Genomic DNA, 14,194 nt, shown 5'->3' on the forward strand with positions numbered 1-14,194 from the left:
TATGCAAAACTTCCTGAAAGACGCATTATTCCTGAGAGACATACTGTTTCTGAAATCCTTTTCCAAATATTGTCACAATACTAATGAACACAAAAATTGAGTGAAGACTAGTATTTCCCGACAGCCAGAATATAGTTTCTTGATTCTAGGGAAATATAGTACCTTAAGAACAGTTTTGCTACCCCAAGGCTAAGTATTTCACAATCTGTATAGTCTACAGAGTTGTTCATATTCATCACAAAAGTTAACGTTTTCCAAATGTAAACAGATATTGCCAAGCAAAATGCAACATCATCAACAGGAATTGTGTTGTACAATGCCAAATTTATATTTTGCAATCAAGTATAGTCCAAAATCTCCAGGTCTGTAAAACTCTATATTCAGTGCTGTGCCAACATGCCTGCTAAAGAAACCACAAGATTGTGTTCCGATCTATATTTGTATTCAGGTAACTCTTGTGGTACCTGACATGTATTCATATTACTGTATCAGTAATTTTGCAAACCAAGTAGAACAGCTTCTAATTCTGTTTTAAGAACATAGGGAGTGCAGGTAACTGTTAGCTATGATTTAAACATCTTTATTCTTTGTGACCTAATAGACATAATATCACCAGAACCATCTGTAATTACTTCTTTGAGTTTGTATAAACTCGTGCCTCTATCGTTGGTGATACTATCTTGCCATCTTGCTTTCTGCTTGCCTCTTTTTCGATTGGTTTAAATTTATCTAAAAAATAGAGACTTCTGCATTGATTCATACCATTGCATTTATGTGTTAGAAATATTTAGCTTCTTTATTAGTGCTTCTAGTAAGCAGCCTGGTTTTACTTCATCTGGTACTGTACAATTTCTTCATGCAGTATTCATAACTTCACTTAAACCTCATTTGTTGTAAATGTGGTAATAATTATGTCATAGGTTTGATTGGAAAGAATAATGTTGATTTGGAAAGAATAATGTTGATTTTTTTTCCTATAACACAGATTTGATTGAACACCTTAGTCCTCATTTATTAAAAAAAAACTAGCTGGTTTTACTGAATGTAGTTGTTATAAAGCTGTAGCAATTGATGACACAATGCAGTAGGAACTGCTCGGCAGGCAAATTCAACCACATAGGTTGTAGGATGTTTTTGTCACCCATCTACTCCACATTGCTGATTGAGAAAGTAAGTTAAGAGTGAAGAATTGCTTAAAGCCATCAGTCTGAATTTGTTCCTGAATTCAGCTGTATATACTGTAGTAGGCACTTCCCAGCTTACAATAAGGTAACCACTAGAAAACCTTGAATGTGGCTGATTCAAATGGTCTCTCTCTCTACCCTTCAGATGGTCTCTCTACCAGTGGTAGGTTTCAAATTTTTTTACTACCGGTTCTGTGAGTGTGGCTTGGCGGGCGTGGCTTGGTGGGCATGGCAGGGGAAGGATACGATAAAATCTCCATTCCCACCCCACTCCAGAGGAAGGTTACTGCAAAATCCCCATTTCCTCCTGATCAACTGGGATTTGGGAGGCAGAGAATAGATGGGGACGGGGCCAGTCAGAGGTGATATTTACCGGTTCTCCGAACTACTCAAAATTTCTGCTACCGGTTCTCCAGAACTGGTCAGAATTTGCTGAATACCATCTCTGCTCTCTACCCTCCCTTCATTTTTCAAATGCAACCTGCACAGAAGCAAAACTAACTTTACACATTCAAAAGCTGGTTTCTAGAAAGGATAGTAGTTGTTGTTTTTTTAAATTATATTGGCTTTGGGAATATTTGAGTGAAGTTAAACCAGAGTTGATCCCACATCCCTGGGTTTGGTGACTTCTCTCCTCTGGCTGGCAGGCTGAATTTTATTTCATTTAAAGCAGTCTGTGGGCTTTGTTTTTGCCCAGATTTGCGGCATTCCTGACATTTTTTTTCCACAGGCTTTTAGCAAGATCATCTGACAGTAACCAGCAAGTCAATGAACTTTATACACAATTAAGCAGCAGAAGCTGGGAGAATTCCTGACTGAATATGTGTTTTCTCCATTCCTTTTGGAAAGCATATGCTGTATGTTGATCTTCCAGTGGTGGAATGAATGTCGCGTATAGTAATTGAGCTGGTTTCACTTGATTTAATACCAAACAGACTAAGAAAGAAGAATGATTGCATCCTTTACATGGGCCTCACAGAACAGTCACCTCCCACACTGTTTATTCAGACTCAGAACTTAGCCATTCACTATTTGAGTTAGACGTTTGGGGTGGGGGAAAGAATCAGTCATGAACAATCCCAAAGCATGTATTTTTTCAGGGCAAAGTAGAACATTTTAATATCATTTAAATAAAGATTTATAAACACACACACACACACACATATATAAATTTTGCCTCACATTAAATTACTGGGATGGAAGTAGAATTGTTCCTCTTGTTTGCATTTTGGGAAAATTAAAACTAGTTACCTCAAAAAAGTTTGGCCTCAAATCAAATTGAAGCAATTAGAGTTCTTTGAAAGTTTATTTACCAACTTCTCTGAGTTCAAAGTATGTCTCTGAAGTTGTGTTAGTAGACACTGATTAAAGTTAAAATAAGTTTGTAAGAACAACTACTGAGAATAGGTTTTTCAAATGTAAACAAGCATATTAAATATCACTTAATAGTATATGTTGCTGCAACACCAGATGCATACATTTTTTGGAGGGATGGCCCAAGAAGGAAGCAGAATCAAGTTTCTTGAGGTGCCATCTTTTTATTATTTTTATTGAGTTTAAAATAAACCTATGGTTGATAACAATTGTATATATTGTATATGCAATCTATAATGCTCTTATAGAAAGTATTATACAAAAGGAAAATCCTAAGCAAGCTTTAGGAAAAGATGTATTCCTTACTTTTCCTTTGATATAGAACTCTACATTATTCAGATTTTAAATGTAAACTTAGACCATTAAGAAACTTATCCAATCTTGATTCTCCATTGAAACAAAGGCTAAGTGTTGCAAATTTCATTGAACCAAGATTTGTAATTTGATATATAAACACTTTCTTGGACTATAGTACGTGTCTTCTTCACAACCATCAAAGCACAGTTTATTCAAAGTCCTTGATAAATTAATACAATCCAAAACTTTGGAGCATAGTTTAATAGTATTTGTCAGATTTTAAACTTCCTTCCAAGAATCCACTATACAATAACAACAACAACAATAAGAATAAGAATACAGATGGATCATCATTTGGAACATAATACGCCAGATATCACGGTTGTTGAGAACCAAAGTGTACAGTTTATTGATATCTCTGTACCAGGAGACCCCAGAGTCTAAGAAAAAGAACTGAAAAAAATCACGAAATATCGTGACCTGGCCATCGAAGCTACACGGCTATGGATGAAACATGTAACAGTGATACCCATTGTCATCAGGGCACTTGGTACCATGTCCAGGAATTTTACAAAACACATCAAGAAATTGCAGCTTCCTGCAATAACACCAGCGGAACTACAAAAAACTGCGCTACTCAAAACATCATTTATTTTAAGAAGATACTTGGTTAATACCTAGGACGCTGGCAGCAACCCGTATCAACCATTAGCACCAGTCAATCATATTTGTGACACGTTTTTAAATGTTCAGTTGACTGAGTTTCATGTTTAATGAATAAAAGAGATAATAATAATATAATCAATACGGAAGTCCTCAGTTGCCATCACAACTCATCGTTTGACAATATTGACAGTGGTGAGTTATAGTTTGTGAAAGTATGGCTTAGATGTTCTGAGTTATCTCACGATCAGTAGAATTAAAAACTATTTCCCTGTAAAGTATTTTGAACATTTAAAAATTAGCGACTAATGGGAGGAGAAAAAGGAAAACATACATTTGCAGTGACAAGACTAATACAAACGTGGAAATGTATCATAAGGCTTATTTTTAAAATCAATGAGTACTCAGCTCAAGCGAAGATTGGTTCTGGATACAATAAAATATGGCTGTTGCAGCTTCCATTTTTAATAGTTTCCTAATTCATTTAATCAGACTTGTTTTTCCAGTTTATTTTTTCACATATTGTTCAACAATAGGTATAATTTTCAAGGAATAACCAGATATGTATATACATCATATATACACAAAAAACTATTTCATACCATGTCAGAATATTTGCATCTCTTTCAGAATCCTAAGTTTCCCAAGTGTGCTGCTCTCCAACCAGGATGGATTATAACATCATGCTAGCTGGGTCAAGCTCAGTCTGAAGAAGGCTAGCTGCTTCAACTAACATCATTTTCCCCAAAGTTTTAACAGAAATTGCTATTCACATCTGATTTTTTTTGTTTAAATTAGAAATTACGACGAAGATAAAATGTGAGACTTACATATGCAAGGACCTTAGAACATAGAATAACAGAGTTGGAAGGGACCTTGGAGGTCTTCTTCTAGTCCAGGGGTCTCCAACCTTGGTCCCTTTAAGACTTGTGGACTTCAACTCCCAGAGTCCCTCAGCCAGCAAAGCAAAGCTGGCTGAGGAACTCTGGGAGTTGAAGTCCACAAGTCTTAAAGGGACCGAGGTTGGAGACCCCTGTTCTAGTCTAACCCACTGCTCAAACAGGAGACTCTTTATATTTCAGATAAATGATTGTCCAGTGTCTTGAAAGTCTCCAGTAATGGAGCACCAACTTCTGAAGGCAAGTTGTTCTACTGGTTGGTTGCTCTCTTCTTTGTAGGAGCTCCACAAATATTGCAACACTGCTATCCTATCTCCCCTGGTCCTTCTTTTCGTTAGACATGACATACCCAATTCCTATAATTGTTCTTCGTATGTTTTAGCCTCCAGCCCTCTAATCATTTTTGTTGCTCTTCGCTGCACTCTTTCCAGAGTCTCAGCATCTTTTTTATAATGTGGTGATTAGAATCATGGAAACCTGTGTTTGTTCATGATTTTATTCATATATGTAGTAATATAATTGCTACATCCCTGATCATTTTAAACAATCATGTTTTGGAAGTGCAGTGAATTGAATCAATATGGATAAATACCGTTGTCAGAAAATACAGAAGATGCAAAAGATGAACAAAATAGAAATAGAATTCAGACTAAAGCAAACATTAAAATAAATGACTTAACTCTTCAAACCTCGATGGAAAAGAATTGTTTTTACCAACATCCTCACAACTGGGAGAGTAGGAACCAAGTACTTCCTGGAAGCTACAATAGTGGAGACTCTGTCTCACGTACTTGATAGTAGTAGGGCATCTTTAGAAATCCTTCTCCTGTTAATCTGACTAGACAAGTGTAAGGGAGGATTTTTTAAAAAAAATAAAGGTTTTATAATTGCCTCCTTAAGGCATACAGGAATACATCCTTTGCTTGAGAAGGCATTGATCACATCCTTTAACCATACTGCCAGCCCAACCTAGCCGGTTTAATTAGCCAGGAAGGGCAAGGGTTGAGTAAGCAAATAATGGCTCTTACTTCTCCGCACACTCTGGATACATCCTTCAGATCTACAAGCTGAAAGGAATGAACCTGACAAGTGGTTACCATGGTTACTTTCTTATGACCTGCCCCAATATTGCAGTCCAAATTGAGGTGAATCAGGTCAACTTTACCTGCAAAGAATGATGAAAATCATTCTCAGCAACTTCTGACAGTTCTCATTTCCCTGCCCCACCATCTTGATGGAGATGCATTGCTGGCTTGGCATGCCGGTCCGGGCAGATGGAATGGAGGCAGAGAATCAGAACTTCTTTGCTGTGTCCACTACTGTGCCCAATAAAGCTTCAATTGGGCCTGAAGAAAACCCCCATTGTATGTTAAAATCTTTTCCGTGTCAGAGTCCCTCCATTTGCGTTCTTTAACTTCAATTAATGAACTTCAGAACGACCCATTCAAATATTTCATGGAATAAATGAGAGTGCAAAGTATATCCTTGCATTATACCTCCTTAACAATGGCAATGTGTACTGTACCAGCTATAACTTTGCTTGTGCCTGTGTTTTGCTTCAATATCACATAAAAACTTAAACGTATCACATTGCTGACACTGGTAATCATGGGCTTTATTGATTACCCTCATTGTACTTATTATTATTTATTTAGGAACCTATTATCATTTACGTTGATTGCTTATGTAGTATCCTATGACTATCAAAGTCTTGTATGATATGTTTTTTTTGTGGGGGGGGCAAAAAATTTTTATTTTCCATAATAATTCCCACAATTTGACCAGTGTACAATACAATCACTTATCCAACAATCAATCCTATACTCAAATTATACTCAATCAGGGCTGCTTGACCACCATTCCCTCCCTTAATCCTTTCTTCCCTTCTCATCCTTCTTCAACTTTCCCCACCATCCTTCTCCTCGCTTTCCTACTTCCCCACCTCTTTCCCACTTCTCACTACCATCCTTTCTAACCCACTATCTTCTCCTTCTTCTTCTCCTCCTTCCCTTCTTCTCCCTCCCTTCTTTCCTACCTACCCACCTGCCTATCTACTTTCTTCCTTCTTTACTCCTCTTTCCTTACCCTTTCCCTGATATGATTTATGATGATAGTATTTTATGATCATGATCATGATTTATCACTTGTTGCTCAGTGTATGTACACTGAGAGCTTATGCACCGGAGACAAATTTCTTGTGTGTTTAATCAAATTTGGCCAATAAAGAATTCTATTCTGTTCTTCCTCTAAAGAATCTTAGGGACCATTGGAGCTATTGGCATACTATGGTGTTTTCTTTCACAGCAGTGCTGTTATCTGCTGCATTCATGTGTTCCTGTTTAGCATGCAGAAGTATACCTAGTGTTACAATGAGAAATTCCATCATGACAATGACTTCCATGCCCTCCATTACCAGCAGGTCTATGAATCTTGCTGCAGCTACTTTGACATGGACTCTAGCCCTCTATTTGCCTTCCCTGAGAAATTTATCAGTATGGTTGTTAAAAGATCAGCCATGAAGGTAATAAATGATGAAGGCATCAAAGAATTTAAATCTCACGTTATTGGAATAATTAATGGTGGGGAAAGAGGATATGGGCCTAAGAGTTTATTGCTAGACATAGGTCTTCCCTTCCTTATGGCGGCTGGGTTGGAGGAGGAGGAAAACGGAGGGGGAGTATGATTTCCGATACTGCACAATATAAAAAAAACCTTATTCTTGTGGTTTAATGTGCACGGTAATGTGAACCCAGTAGCTGTTGCGGTTTATCAGTTACTGAGAATGATGCTTTTCTAAGAATATGGTCTCTTCCTGCTTCACATCTCAGGCAAGAGTCTTTTGTTGGCAGTTTGACAGCTGGTAGATTTTGATTTGAAGTAACTGTTTGGTGATATTAAGACCAAACAGTCCCTTGATTCACGCTGCAGGTGACCTGGACAGAAATTATATTGACTGAAGCGGCATTTAAACACATGACACCAACATTACATTTGAGCGTGTGCCAAGAAAAATGCAAGCGTGGCTAAAACTGGCAGCAAGGATAAGGGATTAACTTGTCCTTCTAGGTCTGTAAATGAGGCCCTCAGACGCTGTTTCCACTTGGGAGCACGAACGCCATGTGTTTATGGTGCTAAATAAAATATAATAAATCCAGTTCATTTATTAAGTCAGCAAAAAGCTGAATACCTGCTATTCCCTTGTACTAGTTCCAGTAAGTGGGGCATTCAATCTCCCATTCATTTTCTAAATGTTCTCTTGCTTTGTTGGGAGATTACAAAATAATTTTACACACACACACACACTGTTTATACTAAAAAAATAAACTGGCTAATTGAAACCATAGTCTGTATTAGACCGTTTTTAAAATCGCTTACTTATCTTTGAAAATACACCCTAACATAAATAGTTTTCTTTTTAACCTGCAAAATCAATTGATGTTAAAATAAAACAGCACTGAGTAGGTTAGAGGGTTGAGTCTCGTAGGAAATAAAAGAGAGCGGATGCTATTAGCTCATATCAATAAATTAATATTGACAAAATGTTTTTGTTTCTTTGCAACTAAAGAAAATAATAATGGCACATATACATTTGAACTGCCCTGTAGGAATGGGATGTCATTTGTCCAGCTTAATATCAAACATTTGGATTTAGTATTGCCAAATTCTAAAAGATGTTTAAAAGTTCCATAGACTATATGAGGCTTACTCATCTTCAGCTATAATGAGTGTTCATAGTGGATTGTCAAAATGACGTATTTAATTTCTTCCTTTTTTTTGGAATGCCATTCATCCATATAAGAAAAAACTGCTTACACAGTGATGTATTGCTCCCATGTAGCCCTCTGTCTGCCCAGAAAAAATGTTATAATGATGCAGAAAAAGCCCATAGCAATTTCTTAAAGGCAGCTTCTTTTCCATCTAGTAAGAATAGAAAATTTAACTTTACTTCTAAGATCAAATCACATCTTCATTTTTCTGCCTATTTTATCAACCAAGCTTCTGGCTTTGATTTGTTCCTCAAAACACTGTCATCTTGAGCAACACCGTTTCCCATCAGTGTTCATTTGTTTTTTTTAAGTCAAATACTTAAGCCAACTTTCTGGTGGTCCATTTCTGTATAGGAGAATTCTGTGCAATCTGTAATTCTCCACCAACCCAATCTACTGGACCACATGGCTCAGTAAGCCTCTCGTGGTTGTTCCTTGCTTGAACCTGTGATTACAGAATGGTAAATTTCTTAAATGAACGACGTGTAGTTCAGGGGTAAAATCTACTTAGCTTTGCTACTGGTTCGCAAATGTGAGAGAGAGCGCCTCCTCCACGCATGCACAAAGCCTTCTGTGCATGCTCAGAGGGTCAAAAATGGGACGTGATGACGTCTGGGTTGGTGGGCGGAGCCTCCCACCACGGCACTACTAGTTTGCCTGAACTGGATATAACCAGCTGAATTTCACCACTGATGTAGTTGCTTTACCACACACTATGCAGGTCTGAAAGAAATAAAATTAATTGTCCGTGGTAGAGAATACATAGACCAAGGAATTTCCTTATACAGCCTGCTAGTTTCTTTCTGCCTATAGATCCTACCTAGCATCTCACTCCAAAAAGGGGAACAGAGTTGTTGAAGAATAAGTAATTCTCCCAAGTGTTTAAACTCTTTAAATTAACATCAATCAACTCAGTACCCAATAATCTCTATGCTTTTGTCCATTTAATCCTAAATTGCCATAAATTCTTTGAATAAATTGAATTTGACTGTGGATAGATTTTATTACTTTTCGTTTATCATGCCCATAGCTACTATGATCATTTGCTTCCTATCTTTGTATTCCATATATTGGCTTTCTCAATACAATGGTATAACTTAACTTTCTGGGTTTTGGAATACAATACCAAATAATGTTTGCTTTTCCCTAGTTCTTCACAATAAGGTGCAATCAGATGCTAACCACAATCTGGTTATACCACTGCAGAGTAGTCACTTTAAGAGTGTTCCAACGTAAAGTGTATGTTTTGTGCAATTCAGATTGGTAATTGCATGTAGACTTGGAATGCCTGCTGCACTTTATTTTGTCTCTAAGGAAAATGTGTTAATGACTCTAAGCTAGTGTTTTCAGGGAAAATGTATCTTATATTATACCCTGAACTCCAAGAACACCGGTAGTGGTGCATGTCTACTTCTAAGAATTAAATCAAGTGGTATATATTTATTTTCTAAGAATCGAATCATCCTGCCCCATCTATTGAGGCTTCCTGCTCTTAAAATAAAAAGAAAGCCAAAGGAAATAAAAATGTCTGAAACAGAAACTGTATGTCTGAACAGTGTTATGATTTCCCGATGCTCAAGACAATAAGCTAGCTACAGAAGGCTCTGGGACCATCGTTTTAAATAGCTTGTTCTCTTGTGCGCTTCAAAACTCATCGCTCTGGTATGTCCACAACTGGACTTCTTTTTTTTAACAGAGAAGCCCTTTCCATATTAAGCCCAGATGTTCAGTCTTGAAGGAAATGCAAGCTATATATGTTAGAGGTATCTACAGTATCTGGAGGAAAGCTCATTGGGGGACTTTGGACAACTCCCTCACTCTAGCCCAAAGTATCTTACAGCGTTTTTATTGTGGGGAAAAGTAAAAGGAGGCTCAGGTTTGAACTATGAAGACCTTAATGTTCTCTGAGCTTGCTTTTTTCTTTCTTTCTTTCTATCTATCCTACCTTTATTATTTTTACAAATAACTCAAGGCAGCGAACATATTCAATACACCTTCCGGTTCCAACTTTCTCTACAACAACAACCCTGTGAGGCCCAGAGTCACTTGGGTGGCTTTCATAGCTAAGCCAAGACTTGAATTCAAGGTCTCTTGGTTTCTAGCCTGATGCTTTAACTACTAGCAGAAGCTCGTTGCTTGTGAACCTTTAATTACCTGACTAGATAGCACCATCAGTGCCAGTGAGTGTAAAGTTTGGTCCTTAGAGAAACCACAGCCCCACCAACATTTTTCTTACTGTATAAAAAATAATAATAAACATGGTGCAAGCCACACTCACTAGTACTGACAATGTTACCTAGTCAGGTAATGAAATACCTGCAAGCAAATAAGCAAGCTCAGAAGGCATCAAGGACTCCAGAGTGCTGTACAGGCTGCCTGGAGATCCTATATCAAAAGACAGATGTTACTTGACTTTCACTGGCCCAGCCAACATGGCCACTTGTTACAATTATGGAAGTTGAAATGTGGCTATATTTGGAAGTTCACAAGTTTCAAACCCTATGTTAATCAGTTTTATGTAAGACTGGTCTCTTTGAGTTAGGATATCTGTGATTTGGCCTGTCTGCTTTCTCTGATGCATAGTCTTTTATCTGGAGGGAGTGATGTAATATAAGGAAACATTCAAGCTAGTGGTGGGTTGCCCCCAGTTCAGACCAGTTCTTGTGAACCGGTAGTAAAATCAGGGGAGGCTCCGCCCACTGACCTTGACGTCATCAGGAAACTTCTGCGTATGTGCAGAAGCAAGTGTGTGCAAGCGAAGCAAGCACATGAGTGCAATCCCGTATATATGAAGTAGCAGCCATTTTCATTCATTATGTTATTCCTACTCACAAATAAACCCAAGCAGGAAAGGAAAGGCCTAGTGCTATTGCATTAAAGAAACTTTTAAGTTCTGTATGATGTTCAAAACAGCCACCAGTCTCTTTATTCATAAATACAGTAAAGATGTTAGAAGTCTGAACAAATATGACTATGACTATTACATTCACATTACGTTCACATTGAGAAATTAACTTTAAGGAAAGAATGAGGAGAAGATAGTCCAGCACCTACTAGCGGATATATGAGTAATGCTATGGGAAAGCTGAGACAATAATTTATTAAATGGAACATTCCATCTCAGTACGAGGGTATAGAGTAGATTTGGGTTTTTTATGTGTCATTAATGCCTTAATTCACCCTCCTTATTGAACCTTGTAATTGAATAATTAAATAATCCAACAGCTCAAGGACTACCAAATTCCTGTAAGGCACCCTTCTTCAGCCTGATGTTCTTTAAATATTTTGGATTTGATTGGAAAGGAGAGTTTACTTATTTATTTTTATTGCTTTCATAAAAAGAAAAAAAGAAAGATACATAAGATGATTATAATTTTTTTTTTTTTTTGCTTCTATGGAAAGTTTCTGACTAATTTTACAATATTATAGCTGTAGTATCTATAGGATCCATACTCTGACTCACAGCCCTGTTAATTTTTTAACTAGCAGAATCTTTAAATAAGTGTAACTTGGACTTAATAATAGTAAAAGAGGGTTGATAAAGAATCTGATGATTTGTAATACGTCCCAATAAACCAGAAGCCTATGTTAATTGTGTGGTGCAGTGGTTAGAATGCAGTATTGCATGTTGACTCTGTGGGTAAAATGTGGACCCAGATGGTTAGGGACAATATGCCGATGTTGTAAACTGCTCAGAGAATGCTGTAAAGCATTATGGAACAGTATATAAGTCTAAGAGCTATTCCTACTGCTATGCTATGTTGAAATAGACTATGGCTATCATTCTTCACTAGAGCAAAAATATTTCAGAGTTGGTCTTCCGTATTATAAATGGGATGAATGCCCTCAGTAATGTCATCTTCTGTATATTTGTATATATTATTTAATCCTGATGACTGTACTTGATGTAATCTCTCCTTTATAACTTGACTTACTTTTTTTGTTTTTACTTCTTAGCTATGACATTTTAAAAGTCTGATCAGATTGGAAAGCCTGAGGTTTTGATGGTGTGGGACCTCACTCTATGCGATGCTGTTTCAGTGGCTTTGCTGGCTAGGACTGCTGAAATTATGGATCAGTAACATCTGGAATCACTACTGGTTCCCACATAGTATGTTATATAACCTAGGCAACAACTTGTTTCAACAATAAAGTCAGCCTATACAGATCACTGTAGGAGAAAGACCTCATGAGATGCCATGGAATTTATTTCTAGGAAAGCATAGGTACGGCTGCAAGCTAAAAGCAGCCCCTCCTGTATTTCTGAGGACAGTAGGTAGCAAAAATAGATACCAGACTTCCCTAGCACTTTACTTTTCTACATGATTTTGGCAGGCTTGCATTGCTCCTTCACTTGCTGCACAATTACATCTGAAATTCTGATTACCTCCTCACCCAAGAAGCTCAGATCTTATGTCTGCCTACTCTATGAAGCACAGAAGAATTGAGAGTACTCTACTGTGTTCCCAATGAAATTATGTTAAAAGTCTGACAACTGAAACCCCATTTCTGAGTGAGAAGGAAGCCATTCTCTTGTTGTAACTCTAAGGAGCCTCAGTGTTGAATGTTCACCAAAGTAATGAAGTTGAGTGGGGAGCATAGAATCATAGGGGTAGAAGGGACCTCGGAGATCTTCTAACCCAAGACCCTGTTCAAGGCAGGAGAAATTTATCATCCCAATCAAATGGCTGTTCAGTCTATTTTTGAAAATCTCCAGCAATGGAGCAGGTTAACCTATTAATTAATAGGTTAATTATTAATTAATTACTAGTTATTAATTAATTATTAATTAATAGGTTAATTAATTAATAGGTTAATTAATATTAACCTATTAATCGTCTCATAGTTCCCATCACCAATCTCTTTCCACTTATGACTGTATGACTATAACTTGTTGCTGGCAATCCTTATGATTTATATTGATATATTGACCATCAATTGTGTTGTAAATGTTGTACCTTGATGAACATATCTTTTATTTTATGTACACTGAGAGCATATGCACCAAGATAAATTCCTTGTGTGTCCAATCACACTTGGCCAATAAAATTCTATTCTATTCTATTCTAACTCCATGAGGCAAGCTATTCCATTGATTAATTGCTCTTATTGTCTGAAAATTTATCCTTACTTCTTAGGTTGTATCTCTCTTTGACAAGCTTCTACCCATTACTTCTTGTCCTGCCCTCTGGTGCCCTAGAGAATAAGTCAATACCCTATTTTTGTGACAGCCCCTCAAGTATGATCATCCAGAGTCTGTTCTCCACTTACATGAAGACTGTCTCAAATCTCAGGGTGGCATTGGAAATACATTTTGGGATTTGAAGGATCAACTTCAAACATTTGGGTTAAACAAGTTCTAATGGTGCAAAGAGGGACACAGTGGCTCATTGTCTAAGATGCTGAGCTTGTCAATCGAAAGGATGGCAGTTCAGCGGTTCAAATCCCTAGTGCCACATAACGGGGTGAGCTCCCATTACTTGTCCCAGCTTCTGCCAACCTAGCAGTTTGAAAGCACATAAAAAATGCAAGTAGAAAAATAGGGACCACCTTTGGTGGGAAGGTAACAACATTCCGTGCGGCTTTGGCATTTAGTCATGCCAGCCACATGACCACGGAGAAGTCTTCGGACAGCACTGGCTCTTCAGCTTAGAAACGGAGATGAGCACTGCCCCCTAGAGCCGGAAACGACTAGCACATATGTGTGAGGGGAACCTTTACCTTTACCTTAATGGTGCAAAGTTGGATAAGAGGCCCAGCTGAGCACTATAAAGAAATTATGTTTTTGGCTTGGCTTTCAATAGTTTGAGTTCCACAGATATATAGTGGACACTTTTTGTCTTGGAGAATTTGAGGATGCCAGTTGATCTCCTGTATGTGTTTTTATCAACTGACTTTGAGCACACTACCTTTCAGTTCCTAGAGATATCCATATGTTTTTATGTACAAATGTAGACTTTTATTGTGCAAAGACTATGTGTGTACAGACACATGTTTATTTAGGACCAGG

The 14,194-nt window shown here is 37.5% G+C and overlaps 1 protein-coding gene across 2 annotated transcripts in view; it reads left to right on the plus strand.

The window, feature by feature from the left end:
- Positions 1-14,194, plus strand: part of BCL2 (BCL2 apoptosis regulator) — a 176,800-nt gene that overhangs the window by 96,861 nt on the left and 65,745 nt on the right. The window lies entirely within an intron of this gene.

Source organism: Ahaetulla prasina, chromosome 3, assembly GCF_028640845.1.
Source record: "Ahaetulla prasina isolate Xishuangbanna chromosome 3, ASM2864084v1, whole genome shotgun sequence".
Lineage (NCBI taxonomy): Eukaryota > Metazoa > Chordata > Lepidosauria > Squamata > Colubridae > Ahaetulla > Ahaetulla prasina.